This window comes from Armigeres subalbatus, chromosome 2 (genome assembly GCF_024139115.2).
Source record: "Armigeres subalbatus isolate Guangzhou_Male chromosome 2, GZ_Asu_2, whole genome shotgun sequence".
Lineage (NCBI taxonomy): Eukaryota > Metazoa > Arthropoda > Insecta > Diptera > Culicidae > Armigeres > Armigeres subalbatus.
The window spans coordinates 248,455,837-248,478,639 of record NC_085140.1 but is presented as its reverse complement, the minus strand read 5'-3'; the positions used below and the strand labels follow the sequence as shown (position 1 = coordinate 248,478,639).

Below are 22,803 nucleotides of genomic sequence, written 5' to 3'. Positions count from 1 at the left end.
GGAATTGGTTTTCGGGGAATTGTCGTACAATCGTTTGAACAACATAGACTGTAATATCGAGTCCTATTACATATATTCATCAGAAGCAGCACAGCTTCGGTTGAAAATCCAAAAAAAATCTTGTAAAAAAGTTTTATGATTTCTCGCCAAATCATGAAAAATTTACAATTAAAATTAATGTGTGGGATTTTTTTTACTTTACTTACTTTATGTTTATCTGATAGTAGCAGAATCGCCATAGAAATATATTTCTGTTTAAATAATATCGTCGAAAATGGTGGAAGAGATATAGAAAAAAGTGTGCAATACCACTCTTCCATCATTTTCGACGATATTAATCATAGCGAAATATCTTTCTATACGGCAATTCTGCCAATTTTAGACAAAACTGACTTATTCTATTTTAAGCGATGATAAATCCTTCAAATTAAATAAAAAACTGAAAACCATGGTTTTTCAATTTGGTTACCCATAAGCGATTTATATAGTTTTTTTTGTGTAATAGGTCAGATGATCATTTTCTCATCGATCCGGAAACATAACTTAACATATCTCCAATTTCATGATCACCGGAAAACGATTGTTCGACAATTCCCCGAAAACCAATTCCACGAATGCAATTTCCCCGAATGTAATTTCCCCGAATGTAACAATTCCCCGAATGCAATTTTCCCGAATGTAACAATTCCCCGAATGTAACATTTCCCCGAATGGAACAATTCCCTGAAAATAAAATACCTCTTGCAAACACATCTTCACAATCCATTGTATGCGTCCGAAAAAAGCAGCGTTCAAAGATACGTTCAAAAGTGTTTTATTGGAGATTGTCAGCTGAATAGCCTTTGGTAGTATTTGATGTTCTTGATCCTCCAAGTTTTCTAGGGTAGTTTTTTTTTCCTAAAATAGTATCAAACTGCAATTCCGATTGAAAGCCTTTTGGTAAATATTTTTCCTATCTTCGGAATTAAACTTCTGTTCTGTATAAACCTGCTTCAAAGATATAAGGTAATGGTAGATGTAAATACTCGTAAGCCAAAAAAAAATGCGTTTACCCAGAATGAGGCAATGGTGAATGTGATTCCTTCTTTGAAAAAAATGTATCTGCTCGGAATAATGCAATGGTAAATGTGTCCCTTCTTCAGTGGGTGTTACACCAGATAATGAATGTTATTCGTTATTTAATAACATATATCTGCCCTGAATATGATAATGGGGGATGTTCTTTAAAAAAAGGCGTTAACTCGAAATAATGCAAAGATGAATAAATTGAGCATGAGAATAAGGGCTAATCTGATCTCTTATTTGGATGCAGGCGAATTCGGCCAGAATAAGGAAAAAATATATAAGATCCCTTATTACGCATATGTATTGAATGTATTATATATCACCGAAAAACATTTTGCCGAATTCATTTTCTCAATATAGTGTCAGGCGTACTGTAACTTTCGCGGTATGACTTTTGATGGATTATACCTTTTTCAGAATGACCTTTGGAAGAATCCAGTTTTTCAGAATGCTATATTAAACAAATTTGCATTTTCTTAGATAAGTGTGGTCTAGTATAGCAGCAGGTTTGAAACATATAAATGCTCCATATCATTCATTTTTTATACCTGGTAAGCGAGCTACTTGCTTAATAAACGAATTATTTCCTCTTCTTGCTTTATTGCAGACAGAATTTCTGTCTCGAGAGGCCTTATACCGGATAGACGAGTTTATTTAAAGAAGGCATTATCTCCTCCATTCTCATTACACCGGACAGACGCGATCATTTAAAGAAGGCATTGTATCATTCTTTCATTTATTATTGTATCATTTATTCCAGACAAACGAATTCATTTAAAGAAGGGGCAATCTATCCTCTTTGCCTTATACCGGGCAAATGTGTTCATTTGAGGAAGACATTATCACTTCCTTTTCCCTAATACCGGGTGATGCTATCATCTAAAGAAGGCATTATCTCTAACCGTTGTCTTATACTGGACAGACGCGTTTTTTTTTCATTCCCTTGGCTTTAAACCGGGCAGATGCGTTCATCATACCGAGCAAAATAATTAATTTATAGAAAGCATTATCTCCTTACTTCGTCTTATACAGACCAAATGCGTTCATTCATAGAAAGTGCATTGTCTTCATCTTAAATGGCTTTAAATTCTATCTGAAACTTGGCCTGTTTTTCAACTTAGTTATCCATTATTAATTACACAGTTATTGAAAGCTTTCCCATATCTTCCTACCCTGAAGCATCTTAGGTCGAACCGAGAATCGAACTCGCAACCTCTGGATATCCTTGTGCTGCACTCAAAAAGAATTCGGGGAAATGTTACATTCGGGGATTTGTTACATTCGGGGAATTGTTATTCGGGGAAATTGCATTCGGGAAAATTGCATTCGGGGAATCGTTATTCGGGGAATTGTCGTACAATCCCGGAAAACAACTGAACAAATAAGCAATTTAAAGTAGAAATTACCTCGAAAAACCATTATTCCGGGCTGTACGAAATATAGTTCAGGCTTTTAATTTTAAAAATTCAAGCACAGCAAATTAGCAAATAAACTTTGTGTTTATAAACACATGAATGTATGTTAAATAATAAGCTGATCAAAATCAAATATGTACGCCCTTTCAGGAGCTGCCATGAAGTATTTATCCATATTGTGAAGGCTTTCTTACAAACTGTTTTTAGTAGGCGGAAACTCTTAATAGGACACTGCACGGACGAATCTCTTTCTCTTTCGTTATTTATGAAAGTTAGTAAACAACAAGGCCAGCCAATGTAAATTTTGACAGATAGTGATCTTGTTATTTTCTTATTTCTTTGCAGTAATAATGAAATAAAGATCATCCATGTAGTGTGCTGTAGGAAAAGACATGATTTTAGGGTTGTTGTGCTTCAGCATGTTCTTCCCTGAGACGTTCTTTTTAATTCTACGGAGGTGAAAAATAAGTTCTTTCGATAAAGACGAGAATGCTCAGAAAGGAATTTAATTCAAAGATGCTGAGTCTTTAAAAAGTGTTGCAGTTTTGAGGAAGCTCATATTCAATTAGGCCATTTTTTTATGTGAAAAGTGTTTTGTAAAAACGCTTCCATTTGTCGGAATTTTCTTTCTTGAGGAAATTTCGCATTATAAACCCGTCGGAAAGTATACCGAACGTATTTTCTTCTTCATTGGCATTCCATCCCCCACTGGGACATTGCCGTCTCGCAGCTTCTGTATGCACTTCCACAATTATTAACTGCGAGGTTTCTAAGCCAGCTTTCCATTTTTGCATTCGTATATCATAAGGCATGATAATGCTTTTATGGACAGGGAAGTTGAGAAAAGTTCCAACCAGAAAATTTCCTAGACTAGATCGGGAATCAAACCTCAACATGGTCTTGCTTTATAGCCGCGCATCTTACCACACGGCTAAAGAGGGCCCCATAATGAACAAATCTGCTGTAGAAATGAAGAAAATCCATCCAGTCCTTTTCAGTGGTGTGAATCTGTGAGCCAACCCCCTAAAACGAATGCAAAATACTCGCGAACATTTGTTTTGCCTTTTTCTTGCCTGCCTAGAACTCACAGAGAAACCAGAAAATTGAACCCTGAAGTCTTTCGGTTCAATTTGCAGAATAGCATAAAACAACATTCGAGCAAGAGCACACTTGTTTACTGTTATTGTGTTTATTTAGAAATAATTTGATCATTCTATTCGGAGAAACCACAAAAACTCGAGACCATGAATTTCACTCGCGAACAAAATACTGCCATACTTTTTGTCTTTGCTGTGCCCATACTCACGAACAAGGCATGCTGCGTTTTTGGCAGGCCAAATTAAACTCGTTTCTTACTCGTGAAGCAAGTATTTCCCGCACCGGTTTTTTTATTTTTTGAGTTATGCGGATACGAACACAGACCATTTTATTTTTCTGGAAAAATTAATCGATTGTAATCTTTCAAAATCAGCTGATCCTTCTGTCAATTGTATGCAAATGCTGTATAGGAACTGTCATGATATCAAGGCTAATAGAATCATGACTGTCTTCGATCAGAGGTCGTACAAACTGAACACTTAACACGTAAGCATAAGACAACGGAAAGGACACATAACAGCCAGTGGAGAATTTTCCGTTCACGAAAAGTCTTCTGCTTACCGGGGCGGGAATCGAACCCACACTCCATAGTTACACTATTGACGTCACTAACCGCATGGCCACGAAGCTCACGACATAGGATTAAGGCAGATATTTTCGTCTGTGTTTTTATTTTAGCCATAGTTCCGAAAACCAATAAAATAGACACTTTTTTGCAAAACTCATCCACACCATATCGCTCAGGAGAAACGTTCTGCTATAGTGGAGTTCTAGCAAATGGACATTGCTTTCGTTGGTTTTAACCCCTACGACCATGGATGAAAATACCTACAGTGTCGATATACAATATGTTTCATTGCGACGCGCCTTAGGTAGCTTGTTAATATTCGTGTTGTTATCTTTCCTTGTCACAATTAATTGCATATTATTTATTAATAAACATTTTTCTTTATTTTCTACAATGGAAATACAGCGCAATTTTTAAAATTCAATTGAAAGGATTTTAAGGCTTCAATTAGAATACAATACAAACTTAGAATTTGTTAATTACGAGGGGCAGTATAACACTGTCTGAAAACGGTACTGCTCTGGCCTTTTGTGAAAAAAAAAACCTTCAACCCCTACTACAAGAAAGGCACATTATACCGCCTTACCCTATTGGCTTTCGATTGGATTGTTACCACTACGCTGATTCTTGTCAATTTCATGACTTTCAAAAATGTCACATCAGCAACTGATATAAAAAATCTTGGACAGGTTGTGAAATATTCACTCCAAGGGAGTAGGAGGACTGAAATAGTTGAAATAGTTTTTTTCAATCCCAGAAATGGATTCTTGCGATGTCAATTTTCAATCGCACCGAAATCTCGAGACATTCCAATTGTTTATTGCTTCAGTAGTAAATTGTTTCCTCGATCAAATCACTTTTCGATTGCTCCCGACTTGAGAATAAGTTACTTTTTAGAAAGTTTTGAATTGTTTTCATAGATCATTGACAATTAAAGAACCAAAAGAGTGATGCTTGAGGCAGAATGCCACAACTTGATGGGTGATGCTTCACCTGCGTGATTTTTAGTCATATTCAGCAAAACATACGGATTTAATGTAAAAGTGAATGTAAAAATCTCTCATCTATCATTTCTGTATACATTCACGATATGTAGCATACCGGGAGATTTTTTTTCGCAAGCTGTTATGATGAAAAACTGATTCGGGGGGCGACAAATTCTTTTTAAAGAGCTCCAAACGCGAGGGCACTGCTTCTAATTATAAATCTCAACTCGTTATACACAGCTGTGCGCAAAAAATGTCCCCAACACAAAATGAGCGAAAACAATGCGTTTTATCATCACTTCTTGGTGGGGGCTGCCCATCCGATTATGTATTTTTTTTTGCACTTGCTTACAAGTTCCATAAACTTGTTTTCATGGGCTAAATTATTCAAAACAGTTGTAGCCTCTCTTTTATCGTTGTTCATTATCTATGGAGAGCGATTTCTGCAAACCCTGATGTTGGGTTATCTACGCACGAATTTTCGTTTGCGTTTGCATTTTTGCTTTTCAAACACGGTAAAAAAATATGCACGTCCATGAGAATTGTTTTGCATTTGAATTTGCACTACGTGCACAATATTTTGATTGTAAAACTAAGAAAATAAAAAAAAGAATCACCGCAGCCCAGATTTGAATACCGTACCATCGCTTTAAAGTCCTACATCTTACCATGACTCCATCTCACACTTCGAAAATCTTTGTGAAGAAAGCAGAACAGTTGATACAAACTTTCTTCTATTTTTAGAACTATACCAATCAATATTGATCATTTTTCAAATCAATAACTTTTCATCTCTGAATTCAATAACGTATCACTTCCAAATCTAGTGACCAAACCTCAACTCCAAAAGAGAAGCACTTTGATCAATAGTGTTGATGTTTTGGAATTGTCTAAATTTAACGCACATTTGAAATATGTGACAGCACTCCAAAATCAAAAGAATGTCACTATCAATCATAGTGATTGTAAAGTTGGACATTCTATAAATAAAATTTGATTATTTACCGTGAAGTTTATCACTGAGCAGACTGTTTTGATAAATAAGCAGTTCAATATTACAAACTTAATTCGAAAAATTATTGAAGAAAAGCATCTAAGCATCTCCAAGACGCGCCGAATGATTGCACTATGATTGTATAATTTATTTTTTTATAAACAGATACAAAGAGAAATATTTTGTTATATTTGTTTACTAACAACTCATGAAACCACAGCCCTTTTAGCAGGGTTGTTAATCGTTAATTTATCGTTATCGCCGATAAAGTTGATTGTGATCAACGTTATCGGTTGCTACGATAACGATGAATCAACTGATTTATTATCGTAGTTCGATAGTTTAACGTAAGTTCTAGACCAACATTTGAAAAGGGCGTAACAGCCAAAATTTATTCCTTCTGATTCCTCGTCTACATATATAGCTCTATTTGAGGACGAAGAATCAGGAGGAATAAATTTAGGCTGTTACGCCCTTTTCAAATGTTGGTCTAGAGTTAACTCGATAATTTTGCGATAATGTGGTTACTAGATTACGCGAATAAATTTGGTGTAAAATTTTGACAGAAGTCGAGAATGGAACAAATTGTTTGCAGCTGGTTGATCAGAGTTAATTTTGATTGAAGCGAGGCACTCTAAAATTATTGCCCAATGCATGCTGCTCTACGAAACGATGAGAAGTGAGGTGCTCTATTGGCGGTTAGCGTTTTTCACTATGCAGCATAGATGTCATCGGTAATATATTGGGATCCAAGAACTAGAAATTTATTTGATGCAGCGATCTGTAGTGCTGCATTCCAGGCAGCACCAGTACCGAGTGATCATTCTCTCAACAGATTGGTGAACTTACCTCGTCACCTATGATTTGGTTAGACTAAGGAGTTTAGTCTAAACTGTGAGTCATGAAATATTCATATAACTGGGTGCTCCGGATTTTCCAAACAGAAGTTTTGTTTATAATGAAAGATTAAACATAAGTATAGGTAGACATTAAAAATGCTCTCAGATTCTCTACTATGGAGAACTGCGACTTTGTAAGAACTTTAATGATTGAACGAAATAATGTTTTGGTTAATTCGGTGACCTCCTTGAATACCAATTTAATTCCAAGATTTAAGGGCGTTCTCGAATATTGTAAGGCGATACTATATTTTTAAAAAAGATATTGCAAATCCAACTTGTGAATATTTGCACTTCAAACTGTAGTACATGTTACAGTTAACTCGATAATTATCGATAAATCAACGAATACTCGATAACGATAACGTTAATTCAACGCTCATTTGATCGTCAACGAAGCATTATCGTAAAAGTGTTATCGTTATCGAAGTTGGCGTTAAATTAACGATGATAATTTATCGATTAACAACCCTGCCTTTTAGCCCTGTAACGACAAAATTTAAGCGTGATTCCAATACAAAAAGTTGCTTGAACAATTGAAGCCGAAAAGTTTCATCCTATCAAGGACAAGCCTCATGGGATCCAAAACAAAATGCGTTTTCAAAGGCTCACCACTAGAGTGGCCCAGCCTTGTACGGGGAGAAAAAAAAGACTTTTTATATAGTTTCGGATGATTTATTGGGAGTTAGGCTGTGCACTTTGGAATTCATTGATTGCTATGAAAAACGTGCGCATGTTATCAAAGGTGGCACAGATACTGTGTATGTGCTGTGGCGCGCGTTCCTCTGCATATGTTTGAGCGCGCGCGAAAACGCACATCGCAGGCATCTTTGATGGCAACTCCCAATAAATTATCCAAAACTTTTTAAAAAGTAATTTAATCATAGTAGAATTTGATGTCAAATTGTTCATTATGTTAACTTCATTTCCTGCAAATTTGGGCTCAATCGGGCTTTTCCATCCAATTTCCTGTACCAAATAGTTACAGAGGTGTATTTTCCCATATATTTCGGCTGAAACCCCCACATTAACTTCAAACCAATTGCGCCAGCTTATGCTATAACCGATCAGGCTGAAATTTTCAGAGAATGATTTTCTTACCTAAAGGCAAAATCCTGGGGGGTGCCCCGTAGAATCGGACGATTTTTTGTATCCTGGGCCAGTCTACTCACCACTCAATACGGAGCAACACGCTAAAAATGAACTACTCAAAATTGAGTCGAATCCGACTCATTTTCATTAAAAACGGGACAACTCAAAATTTGAGTAATATATACTACTTCAATAAAATAATGATTTCGCGAAAGTTAAGCTTGGCCTTCCATCAATTTTTAATACGACAGATGCGAATCAAGTTTATTTATCTATCTAAGTGCATTTTACGACAAACAGACTCCTAGTTTAAGTGCAATCATCATTTTATTGAAGTAGTATCTTTTACTCAAATTTTGAGTTGTCCCGTTTTTAATGAAAATGAGTCGGATTCGACTCAATTTTGAGTAGTTCATTTTTAGCGTGAACGCATAACTGTTATTTTTATAATTCTCGCGTGATTTTTAAAAACGTCGTAAGTCCAAATGAGAGACTCTCTTTCATTACGCTCTCTTTTGCTAATACCTAGGCTAGTTTAAAATTTGTTGCAATATTTTCACCTCAGCACACTAGACAAAGCTATTTTCTTCAGATCGGTTCTGGAAAATCCAATGTAAATGTTAGAATGGCTTTGTAATAATCGAAAGAGAAAGTAAACAAAGAGAGCCTCTCTTTTGGACTTACGACGTTTTAAAAAATCACGCGAGAATTCTATCTTTGTTGTGTCACAGCATGCGTGAAAAAATATAAATGGCTGTTGTGCGTTGCTTCCCTATCGAGTGGTGTGCCTTTGAAAACGCGAGTGAGTTTTGATTTGTACTCCGGGAGGCTTGTCCTTAACATGTTGCACGCATTAGAGCAAATTTTAGAACTTGTTGTGAAAGGCAAACTGCTAGAGTAATTTAAATGGTAATAACTTGTTGATGCCGGAACAATAGAGATACCGAGAAGGCCACTCCTGCGAAACCGTTTTGAACCGTTTTTGTTTTGACAAAGGATGACCAACGCATCTTTTAGTAGTAGTCCACAGAAGTTGCCTACTAAGTGTTTTAAATCATCGAAAACCGCTTTTTAATTTATCGCCATTATAATTAGTAAATAATTGGTTTCTATCTAAGTTGCGAATGTTTGGGTCATGATTATTAGGGTTATTTAAAAGCATCACTGCAGCAAAGAAGACTAACTGTTCTGTGCAGTTTAAAAAAAAGGAACAACCAAAAAAAGTACCCGTATTAGTTTCGAATACTCAACAGATTCAACATGTACTGAGTTCAGTTTGACGTGTGTGATATTTCATTCAATCAAATCGTCTAAAATCAAAACAAATTTCTAATTTTACATCAATACTATTCTATTTCAGTCACCCCGGCCATTAAACGGTAATCATATGAAGATCTATTCAAACTGTCGCCATTCAGCAAGTATTTCACATTAGCTGTCCAATAGGAAAATCGTCTTGTATTTGAACATTGAACGGATTGCTAAAAAACAGACTTGTGGCAAATATTGTGTGTAAAAATCGACAAAATCGTGGTTTGTGCCAAATTTCGTTTAACAGTAGCGATAGTAATGTATCAGAGAGGTGGAAAATCAAGTTCCACTAGAGAAAAAGCTATAAGAATTAGGTGATAAAATATGATCCTTCCGAGAAGTTGTATAGGATACAAAAGAAATTTTAATTGTTTGTTACGAATTAAACAGTTAGAAGACGTCCTGTTATAATGGCGTTATTCTTCCGGGGTCCAGCTAAGAATCAGAGCTTCCAATCGTTGAAGAATATACAAGAAGAAAATTAATCTGGTTGCTCAATCTCATACTTGTTGAATTATTCATAAATGTTAAACAATGTTAAATGGTGATCAAAATCATTGTAAGTGTACAGAGACTGCTGGAAAAAGGGTCAATCTACGATAGTTTTGAAAGATCGCCAAACTTGGGGAAAAAATATTATGGACGTTTTCTAATTGTTAAATCTGTTTTTAAGCAATCCTTTTTGTAAATCTGCAATAATTGTCATTCAATTTTTAAATCCAAGACAATTGAGCACGTTTTCTCAGGTAGTTAGCTTATTTTTTAGCGATACTCGCTGAATGGCGATATTTAGAGTGAAAATTCCAATAATTATCGTTTAATGGTAGGGGATGATTGAAATATTATAGGATTGATGTAAAATGTCAAATTTGTGGCTTTGATTTTCAAAATTTTACAAATAAACAAAAAAAAACAATGAAGTTGAATTTGTTGTGTCCAACGCAAAATAAAGCTTGTCAACAAAAACAGGTCATTTATCAAATTATGGATCATGTGTGCGTGGTACATGATAGTAGACGCATATTCCGGTGTCTGGAAAGGTTTATTCCATTTGGTTCTTCAAAAATAAATGTTCTGTAGAAATGTGTATGTTAAATAGATATCAGTTGCATGTGTTTTGTCCAATACTGTACGTAGCAACTAATATTTCTTCAATTTGATTTTATGATGCTCGTTTCTTTGATGCTGGTTTGGAAACAGTGACCAAATAATTTTTTTTAGTGTGCTCTGCTTGATTGGAAAATTACAATTTGCAAGGATTGCCAATAAAATGATTCTGTCCTTGAATAAATCGTTATCAATAGGACCGATGCTATCAAAATTCAACTGCAATTAATTCATTCATATTCACACTAAAAAACATTCATACTTATTGTACTCTACTCACAATCCGGAACACATTGGACTGTTTTTGTTTGTTTAATTATGATGATACTGATGGACGTTAGCGTTTCTTTGCTAATTTCGTTCATCCGTTTCACACATTTGGAGGCCAAGATGCTGACAATGCTAATAACGAACTGCAGGTTTATTTGACATACTATCAACTGTACAGCTTCTGTTCATATAGCCCTGGCAAGTTACTTGAAATAGGGGAAAACAGGTTGTTCTTGATTCTACATAAATTCAACATTTACCAATTAGATTAGGGGCCATCCACAAAGTACGTCACGCTCCTAGAGGGAGGGGGGGTTCCGAGCAGCGTGACGACTCATACAAAAATGTTGGAGGTTTAATACGAAAAGTGTGACGAAGGGGGGAGGGGGGTCGAAAATCGTCAATTTTTGCGTGACGTACTTTATGGATCTTCCCTTAAAGTAATGCCAAGTAACGTCAATCAATTTATCTAGCTCAACGGCTATTCATGTTCAGGTTAAAATTGGGTGAATATAAATTTCATTAGGTCGAAATGGAACCATTGAAATAATAGTATCATTCCTTTTTTCTCGCAGGATTTCACAAGCACATGTTAGTTTGTTTCAAAATCTTAACTGCATGCTTACTGTTACTAATTGGGAGCTCTAGGTAGCCTATTTTTCTTATAGAGTATATGAATTATGTAAGGAAAAATTAATTATTATTCCATAGTATTTCACACTATTCCAAGCAATTATTACTGCACTGCGGGATCATCTGCGGTTGTAGAAATAATAATTATCATCATTCTAATTGAATAAAGCAGAAGTCATAACTTAAAGACAATTTAATTCTCAGGCTCATTCAGTAGCCGCTATGTTGCGAAGGCCGACGGGGATCTTTCGTAACTTAGTTGGTTGAAAGCACCAGTCTAGCGAGTTATGGGTTTGAGTCCCATCGAAGGAAAGTGCACGCAAAAAAAAGCGTTCATGAAATCGTGAACTAACGAGTTCACGGTGTATTTTTTCGGGAACAACAGTCACGGATTCCAGAATAGAGTCACGTTTTCTGGAACGTTCTGGAAAACGTAACTGGTGTTCCCGAATCCATGAGTTAAATCACGGTTTATTTTTGCTGGTTCACGAATTCGGGAACGTTTTTTTTGCGTGTGGTAACCTCCAAAACATTTTTCAAATCAAAATCTTTCAAAATCGGAGTTTTTCAGAACATTGTATATTAATGACCAATACCCGAAAAAATATACAATATACTTGGATTGAAACTTTAAAATAACGATAAGTGGTTGTACCTAAGTTTGACTTGTCTAATTTTGATCATGTGTATTATTTGTCATGAAATTCAAGCAATATAATTTGAATATCAGAACTAACACAAATAAGTAAATCGAAACTTTTATATTAATAGCAAAACTCACTTTGAGAGTGCTTTCCCTCAATTTCTAAGTAGTATTTACGATTTCAATTGTTGATTATTGAAGCTAAAGTAACCTACTTTTTATCAATATTTAAACGTGTGGAAAGTTTGATTTGAAGCTACTAACCGCTACTGATAGAGTGCACTCAAAGAGATTGCTTGGTCTTTTTAATTAAGAAATAAGCTCCGATATCCCATTGCACTTACAGCACCACAAATGAAATCAGCCAAGTAAATTACCTACCTGAAAACGAAATCGATTTAAAATCGAAATCTCACTCTCTTCATTTTTTCACTTTTAGCCGCATTCACCGCTTAAATACTTCGATGCAAAAAGAAATAGGCTAATTTGTCCCCGCAAAGCCCCCCCATATAAAAACATTGACACTAATATCCACCCGAAAGTGGGACAAGACTGGCCCATCCGTCCAAAGACGTGAAAAAGCCACACTTGCCAATTGTTTTATTACGCACAGTCACACTCAACGTTCAGAGTGCACAGCAAGACAAAAACCGACTTCCATATTTTTTGCTGCTTCGCGCCATCGCATCGTTTACAGGCCAAATAAAAAAGAAACAATTTCAATCCGTCAACCGAGAAAAGGAAATTGCATCTCCCATCTCTCCAGGAGGGAGGGAGGGAGGAACGAATCAGCCGGCTAGCTCTAGACCAACGAAGCAGCGATCATCACCATCGTCTTTCCTTCAGCCGGTCATCGCATGAAAAAAACGTTCATTGGGGAGAATCGCTTGAGTTGCTCGGGCAGGGGTGTTGAGTTATCTAAAAAGTTGCAATTACGATGCTTCTATATTATGAGAAAATGAAATATTGGCGTATACAAATGGTGAAAAAAATAGGTTTTTTTGTGAAATTCGTAATTTTGTGTTAGCTGGTTTTAACAGAACTATAAATAAGGACTTCAATGAATAAAAGACACGAACTCTCAGGCTCCCAGCTAATGACATCTATCAAAAATACATCAATCGAATACTTTCAGGAACAATAAATTACATTTTGAAACATGCAACACATTTTCCTAATTGACACCCAAGCCGGGCAAAAGCTTCAACCGGCTTAGACTGCTCATCATTCGTTATGTTCGGTGCGGTCCGGTCGTGCAATAAGTACTCTATAGAGCTGCTGAACAAACGCAAATGGGAAATGAAACGTTGTTGATGTGTTCGATGCTTTTGTTGGTATCTGCTTCAGACTGCAATGTCATACTGCCCTTCGCCTTCGTTTGCTGCACTACTGACTGGAATTACATAACGTGGCGATGCGGCGATTCACGCTTCATCCATAGGGGTTCTCGAGTTGGGGAAAACTAAAATATTTTCTAACTGTTCCTGTTTTTGCCTTTCTCGTATACTAACTATACGCGAAGGCTATATAATCACTCCAAAACCAAACTTTTGATAGAAGGCTCGGAGACCCATAGGGTTATATACCAACCGACTCAGCTCGATGAATTGAGGTGATGTCTGTTTGTGTGTGCCATTATTGCAATGCCAAAGAAAACAGCCACATTTTTCTTACTGAAACGACAAATTCCTATAGTATACCTTATAACGCATTTGATCACCGCATAATTAGCACCAGAAAGAAAAAATATTTCCAAATTTTTTGCTAAATACCGTGGGTCATCGAAATCCGTACACTTAAGCACCTTAGTATATGATAAAGTCATTAGAAAATAGGATTCGAATCCAAATAAAACGTTTGCCATTGTCATAAGAGCATGAAGGCTTCTACTTTTGAAGTGTTTTACATTTGCTCATTGAAAACTACGAAAAACATGATAATATAATGAATAAAATCTACTACTCCTGACTCGAAATCCGTCCACCATGGACGGATTACGAATCAAAGGATCAAAATCCGTACAGCTATTTTTTAACTAAATATTTAAATTGAAGCAGTCTGATTGACTGAACTACCACTGTAAATAGTTCGATACGCACCTTGAAAAGCGATCCCTTCGATTTGTATTTCGCTTATCTTATGTAATGATTCGCAATTAGCAATTAAAACACAGTTATTTTTGGTGCAATTATGCTCTACCCGAAAACAAAATGGCGGCAAACACTCCGCGTTTGGTGGGTGGCGATTTGTTTTTTATTTTTGTTGTTTAAATTTCAAAGCCTTCTTTCCATTTCTATGCCTAAACAAAAATTTCTATTCTAAAAGCTTACTGTCAAGAATCTGAACAGGATAGGATAAATTATTTTTGCATTAATTACCTTTAACCCCCTTTAATTTATTGATATCTCATGAGGTGGATGGATTTCGGTGCTGTACGGATTTCGGTCCCGCACGGTATTTTGGAAAATGTTATCGCGAAGTAAAAATAACTATCGTTTCCATTGGCAACAACACACTTTGGAATAAAGCGTGAGAATGCATTTGTGAACATATAAAGCACACGGTAAAAAGATACCGAGATAGCGATTTGTTTTTTGTGTAAAAAAATTTTTCAGTTCAAAATTCAAAAATCCGTGTAAAAAAAGTTTTATGATTTTTCGACGAATCATGCAAAATGGAGCAACTTTGCAAAAATTTTGTATGGGATTTTTTTTACACGGTCGTGTAAAAAAAATCCGTGTAAAAACAGAATCGGGTGTATCACGAATTTACATGGGTTGAAGGATGCGTAGACATTGTGCGACCGTTTAATATGAGTGACTTTTTCTACTTGAAAATATAAACTAACAGAATTTGGCATCAACACACTTTCATGTCTGGTTAGAAAACGAAACAAATTCATGACTAATAATAGAAATTGCTATGCTAGTAAAGAAAGGTGGTGCTGTTACTTTATTATTAAAATGGCTGAGTTTGTGGTAGAAGCTGATGAATTTAGTGTTGATGAATTTCGATCATCGGGGAAAAGCGAAAAAATGTATATCACTTAAACCATATCAGTCATGGGCGTAGCCAGGATTTCGAATAGGGGGAGGGCAACTTTTTTAGATCTTCTGAATCGCAAATTTACAGTAGTTTTATAAAAACACATGAATATTAGTGCTTGGTACTATTTCCTTCTAAGTTCCAAAAACTTTGAAACCAAACCCACAAACAACAGTAAAGGCTGGATCACAATAGCGCGTCGCGCTGGGCGTTGAAGTCAGTGTTTTGTACTAAAACGCTACACCAACACGCAACGTGACGCATTCACGTCCACACTGCCTTAATCTGGAAAAGTGAAAAGTGACGTAACAGCCATTTTACAACATGCATGTTTTCCATTTTTCTGTTGAAGAGCTCGATGATTAGTACTCGCTAACACCTTTTTTGGAAAATGGCGTATACGTCACTTTTTTAGATTACGGCAGCACAATGCAACGTTCGTTTGTGCGTTTATTGAACAACAGTAATGGATTTAAAAAAAGCATGAAATTTTTAAATAAAGTGAGAAAACTATTAACGAACTTAGTACCGATTCCGTTTTTACACGGATTTTTTTTACACGGCCTTGTAAAAAAAATCTCAAGCAAAATTTTTGCAAAGTTGCTCAATTTTGCATGATTTGTCGTGAAATCATTACACTTTTTTACACGGATTTTCAAATTTTGAACTGAATACTTTTTTACACGGAACGCATCCCCCGTGTAAAAAAAGAATCGGGTGTATTCAGAAAGAATATAAAATCGGCTTCAACAATTTTTATAAAAATCCTACATTCTTCCATAAGTTTTAGAAAACTAGAAGCATAAATCTAAATTTCTAAACAAATCCTCTCTGAAATAATGTTTATTATAAAATAGGCAGAAAAAACAATATGCAAGTTTCTCTAGGAATTCCTTCGACAATTTCTCCAGGCATGCTATCAGCAATTCTATCGATGATTCTTCAGGAATGGCTCCAGCAACTTCTTCGGCAATTTATTCAGGAATTCCACATCAATTTCGCCGGGAATTCCACCATTATTTACTCCAAGAAATCCTCCACGGAATTCTTTATAAGTTCTGCAGAGAATTCTTGAGATAATTCTTTCGAGCTGTTTTTCATAAAAATTCTGAAAAATTGTACCGTGGAATTCCTAAGAATATTCCGCGGAAATTCCTTTTGTGAATTCCATAAAATTTTCCGTGAAAGTTTCGAATAAATTCTTGTGAAAATTTCGAAGAATTTCTCCACGAATTCCACCGAAAATTTATACAGAAATTATACCAAAAAGGAAATCAAGAATGGAATTTTCGGAGGAATTCCTAGATTTATTCCCAAATAAATTTTGAAAGAATTCTGGTGGAAACTTTAAGATTTTCACTGGGAGATCCTCCAGGAGTTTCTCCGAAAATTCTTCCGGGAGTTCCTCCGGTAATTCTTCTAGAAGTTCCACTGGCAGTTTCTCCAAGAATTCCCCCAGGATTTCCTCCGAGAATCATTACGGTAGTTCTATCGGCAGTTCCTACGCGGGTTCCTCTGAAAATTCTTCCGGGAATTTTTCCAGAATTTCCTCCGGGAATTCATTTAGTTTTTCTTTCTGGAATTCATTCAGGCTTCTTCAGGAATTTGTATAGAAAATCCTCCAGAAGCTTCTCCGAGATTTTCTCTGGGATCTCCTCAGGGAATTCTCCGGGAGGTCCTCTAATGATGATGATGATGGCCCAGCTACATACCCCTACGAAGGTTCCAGCTAGACGAGATTTGTCTATAAGATGAATTCACCAAGACCGAGAATTTTTCTGGTAGCTTCACTGGCAGTTCCTCCGGGGACTCCTTTGAAAATTCTCCAGAAAGTTTCTTCAGAAATTCCTCCCGAAGTTGCTCCGAGAATTCCTCCGAGAGTACCTCCAAGAACTCCACCGGCAATTCAACTGGGAGTTCCACCAGTAGCTCTTCCAGGAAATCATTTAGGCTTTCTTCAGAAATTTAGCTGGAAATTCCTCCCGAAGTTCTTCCGATAGTTTATCTGGGAGTTCCTCCGGGAGATCCTCTAGGAATTCTTCTAGAAGTTCCTCCTGAAATTTCTCCGGGAGTTCTTACGGGAGCTCCTCCGGCAGTTCCTTCGGGAATTCCTCCGGTAGATCCACCGACAGTTTCTACGAGAATTTCTCCGGGGGGTTTCACCGGCAGTTCCTCCGGGTGTTCCTCTGAGGAGGATCTCCCAGAATAATTTCCGGAGAAACTCCAGGAGGAATTTCTGGAGGAATTCCCGGAGAAATTTCTTGAAGAACTACAGGAAGAGTTTTCGGAGGAAATCCTGGAGGAACTCTCGTAAGAACTCTTGGATGAACTCCTAAATGAACTTCCGTTAGAATTCCAGAAGAATTATTAAAGGACCTCCCGGAGGAACTCCCAGAGAAATTCTCCGACGAAATTCTGGAGGAATTTGTAGATAAATTCCTAAAAAAAACCTAAAGGAATACCTGAAAGAAAGCCTGAATGAATTCCCAGAGGAACTACTGGTGGAACTCTCGGAGGAATTTTCAGAGGAACAGGTGGTGGAATACCCGGAGTTGAATTTCTAGAGGAACTTCCGAAATCCCATTTCTTCTGAAATTCCTGTGAAGTTCCTGGAGAGATTCCCGACGGGACTCTTGGAAAAACTCCTGGAGGAGCTCCCGGACCACCCATAGGCACTTCCGGAGGAATCCCCACAAGGAAGACCTGAAAAATTCCCGGAGAAATTCCTGATAAATACCTGGAAGAATTTCCGAGGAAATACTTGGACGAATTCCTGGAGAAATTCCTAAAGAAATTTCTAGAGTAATTCTTGAAGGATATTCTGAAGTAATTGCGGAAAGAATTCCAGAATGAAGTCCTAGAGTTTTCGCTATTGAATTTATGGAGGTATTCCCGGAAAAAATCCTGGAAGTAATCCCGGAGGAAATAAGTTTCTGGAGTTTCTGGAAGAATGCCCTGAAATGTTCCTAGAAGAATTTGCGAAGGAATTTCTTATAGATTTACAAGTAAAATTATGGAGCAAAATCGAAGGATTTTCGTCATAAAGAACTTCAGGTGGAATTTTGGGAGGAAATTCCGTACGTATTCTTGAAAGAACTCTCGAATGCTTTCCTGAAATAAATGCCGGAGACTTTTCTGGAAGAATAGCCGAAGAAATGTCTGGAAGTAAACTTGGAGAGAGGAAAAGAAATCTTCAAGGAATTTCCTCATGAATTTCCTAACAAAAAATTAGCGAGGGGTTTCTAGATAAGGAGGAATTACAATTACATGAGAAGGATTTTCGAACGATTTTCAAAGTAATTTGTGGATAACTTTCAGGGGGAATTTAGAAGTTTCCAGGGCTCTTCTAGAAGGATTTCAAGGAGAATTCTTGAATCCGAAATGTTTCGAGTTGTTTTGAACGTTCCAGTTGTTTTTGAACAGACCACTAGGTCGAAAAATATTTGGCCGAAAGGGTTGTTTTGCCGAAAGGGTCATTTGGCCGAATAGTGAACAGCGCAGAGTAAGTAGCGAAACGTCTCACTAGTCACGAGAAATGAGGAGTGAGAATTGAGACGTCTCTCTTCTTACTTCACATTTCTCACTTTTCAAATGACCTATTCGGCCAAATTACCCTTTCGGGGCTCTCCTTAGCCGTGCGGTAAGACGCGCAGCTACAAAGCCAGACCATGCTGAGGGTGGCTGGGTTCGATTCCCGGTGCCGGTCTAGGCAATTTTCGGATTGGAGATTGCATCGTCTTCCCTGGGCATAAAAATATCATCGTGTTAGCCTCATGACATACGAATGCAAAAATGGTAACCTGACAAAGAAACCTCGCAGTTAATAACTGTGGAAGTGTTTAATGAACACTAAGCTGCGAGGGGCTCTGTCCCAGTAAGGGGGGACGTAATGCCAATAAGAAGAAGAAGAAGAACCCTTTCGGCCAAATGACACTTTCGGTGTAATGGCCCTTTCGGCCTAATGACCCTTTCTGCTAAATGACCCTTTCGACCAAATGACCCTCTCGACCAAATTACTCTTTCAACCAAATAACCCTTTCGGCCAAATGACCCTTTCGGCCAAACGACCCTTTCGGCCTAATGACCCTTTCAGCCAAATAACCCTTTCCGCCAAACGACCCTTTCGGCCAAATGACCCTTTCGGCCTAATACCCTTTCGCCCAAATGACCCTGTCGGCCAAACGACCCTTTTAGCCAAATGACCCTTTCGGCCAGATGGGTTTCGGGCTAATGGTTTGTTCGGCCAAATGGCTCTCGGTCGAATAGGTTTCGGCCAAAAGACCCTTCCGCGTGTTCCACGGTATTGAGCACCCCACAATTCCACAGGAAACTCGGAAAGGTTCGGCTCCAGATACCCGGCATTTCACAGTGTCCTGGGATCCAGGCAAAGATTGTTTACTGGCGAAGATGCTCTGGATTCGAGGGTGCTTTGGCTGCTCACTTCGCAGCGCTACAATTACGCTAGCAAATTCTGTTGTTGTGAGATCCGATTTTTCTGCTGGGTATGTGGCGGCTTTGGAGAATGGGCGTTTGACAGAAAATCCATCAGCCAAAAGTCATTTGACTGAAATGGTCATTTAGCATTTGGCATTTGGCCGAAAATATCATTTGACCTAACGGGTCATACTAAATAGTGAGAAGTGTGAAGAGAGCAGTGAGGATTGAGAAACAAAAAATAAGGAAAGAGAAGTGAGGAGTGAGACGTCTCACTTCTAACTCTTCATTTGTCGCTGCTTAATTCTCTCTTCTAAATTTTCCCTAATCACTTTATACTTTTCACATTCCCTATTGTTCGGCCAAACGGACATACAACTCTTTCAGCAAACGACATTCACGGCAGTATATGATCCGTTTAGCGAATGGCATTTTCATCCGTATAACGTCATGGAAGGGTAAATGACGTTTTCAGAAAAAAGTTCTTTCTACCAAACGACTATTTCGGCCAAGCGGCATTTTCGGCCAAATGCGGCTAAACGACTGTCCCGATTAAACGACACTTTCGGCATTATGTCCATTTCGGTCAAATGACTTTTGTCCAGACGGACCAATTTTGGCCCAATGGCTTGTTCGACTAAATGGTATATTTGAAGATCGATCGAATGACTTTCGACCAAACGACCCTTTCCCGATGTCCGATAGTAGTTCCGCTTCAGTGGACCCGTGCTACTGTACTGAGGATAGACCGTAACCAGCCATCGTGTGCAGGATACGGACCCTTTCTACAAGTAGTGGGATACTATGCTCCCCGGATTCCTCTGTACAGGCAGACACGGTTGATGTGGATGAAAGTAATATACGGCCACTCTCACGTACTGGTTGCCGACATCGTTTAGGTTGCGGTGGGCTGACTTTTACCGAACGCAAATGGAGCAGAAAAATCGGACGATCCACAGCACCAAGAACTACCATGTTCCTGCGGTTGGTCATGGGAAGTCCCATCGAAGTGGTCCAGAGGAGGTCTGCGCTGGTCGCGGATTGAGACTTGATTCAGGTGCAACGTTGACGTTGGTAAAACCGTAGATGTTAGGCGGCAGAAAATGGAAATCCCATTCGTGGTGATTAGGAATAGCGTGAGCACCCTTCTTGCGATATACTCGTTTGCTTTTGGTAGGAACTGGATGCTCATTCCACTATGAGGGCCCCAAAGGGCCCCAGTAAGCTCACTAACAAATATTGTAAGAAAGCTTGCAAAATTCTAAGGTCTCATACAATATTTGTATAAGAATCTAACAATTTCTCATATACCCAATTCTGCGGCACGTCACAGACAAAGAAATCCAACCGATTTAGATTAGAAAAGTTGGTAAAAGTTTGAAAACGGTCCGGCTTGGATGCATGTTTTGGATACGAATCAAATCACAAAACGAATATGGGAACTGCTCCTTGAATTCATACCATGTACCCAAATCAAAACCATTCGAAAACAAAGAATTGGTGCGCTAATTGTTTTATATCTCATTTTTGTGATTTTTTCAGCAGTAAACACGTCGGATAACAACAAAATACGACACAAATTGAGCCTAAATTGCCTGTTTTGCGAATGTTATTGATATAGGAGCATGTTATTAATAATGGAACAGACACCCTACATAGCCAATAAGGGAGTGCGTCTGTAAATAAAATTCTAATCCACTTTAATTAATTTAACATTATTGGTTTTACTTGGCCATCATTCCTTTCTATGGCGAAAAAAGGCAATGCACTAATGCACTTAGACTTTGATCCGATTCCCGAATTAAGCTCCCAGAAATAAATGAATATTGAAGTAAGGGTGCCTACACATTTTTATAAATTTTGTTACCATGACTGAGAGTTAAGACTCATAGGGACTAACGGTTGTAGCATAACAGGAAGAAAATTGATCTGAAAATGGTTTTTATCCCATATGTTTGATCGTTAAGTCAGGCACACAGCAGAATATTTTGAAATGGAAATTGTTTAGTCATTTGCGTGTGAACCACTGCTCTAGAGATATAGAGCTAACGTGGATAGATTCGCAAACGCTATTGCAGTTGCAGCTATATACAAAAGCCCCAATGATCTAAAAAAGTGATATCTCGCACAAACACGGGGCACGAATGTCCACTACCGCACCGCACCGGTCAGTCGGCTTAGACATGCATTCGTTGCGGTTGGTAAAATCTGGCTCTTCATAAACCGGAAAGTGCTGGTGAGTAAGTCGATGCCACGGTCCATGCGGCCAATTTTCAACTGGCCCTGAAACGGTTTGGCGCCCACGTTAGAGACCCGTCGATAAGCCGGACATCTTTCTTCGGTGCAATCAGCGACCAGAACAACACGACGACCTAATAGAACAGTCACGCAGAGGAAATGTAGGACTTTTCCCATGCAAACTAACGTGGGTACGTGTACTACGGAGATCGCAGCTTCCGTGCACTCCACTCCGTCAGAGAGAGAGGTGGCTCGGCGGTGGCAGACAACGACACGCTACATGTTACACGTTTTCCACACGGCCAACCAACAGACCTCAACTCGGGGGCGCGGTGCGCCGCACGGAGATAGCATCGATCGAGGTCGTCGGACCGTCGTCGTCGTCGCCGGTTGTTGGTGGGTCGATCGTCGTCGTGTTGCAGACCCCAGAGCTCAGCTGAGTCTGAGTGTGTATAACAGTAAAAATTGTGAAGCAACCCTATTTACTAGCAGCAGCAGCCAGCGAGGTGATGCCAATGGGTCGATGTGCAGACAGGTCGCTTGTCGTGGAGAAAAAAATGAGCAGAAAAACAAAAGAAGGGAACGGGAAAAGTTGCGCGCCATTTTCGTTTCGCTACGCCACGCCAACACTATTATTGCCAATTGGCATCGCAACCCAGATGTGTGTCTTGCACTTCTGCCGCTACTTGTGATCCTGTGGTTTACTGTGCCCGTCTAGGTTTGATAATTAGGTTCTTTGTGTCACAAAAGTTCCCATAACGGGAATAACTTGAATGAGAAGAAGTCTTTTTACCTTTCAAATGCTACTAAAATATTGCATGAATCTTTTTATTTGATCCATTTTTGACTACTAAATTATAATTATCTGTAAACGGTTCATCAGGAATTACACAATTATGAGATTACAAAATTGTCTTCCATTAAGTAGGATTAAAAAGGAGACATATTTGTAATCTTATAATTGATAACTACACTTCCAAAATATAAGAATTTAAAAATATGGTC

The 22,803-nt window shown here is 38.1% G+C and overlaps 1 protein-coding gene across 1 annotated transcript in view; it reads left to right on the top strand.

Annotated features, from left to right (window-relative positions):
- The window catches only part of LOC134212048 (uncharacterized), a 472,480-nt gene that overhangs the window by 6,368 nt on the left and 443,309 nt on the right, over nucleotides 1-22,803 (top strand).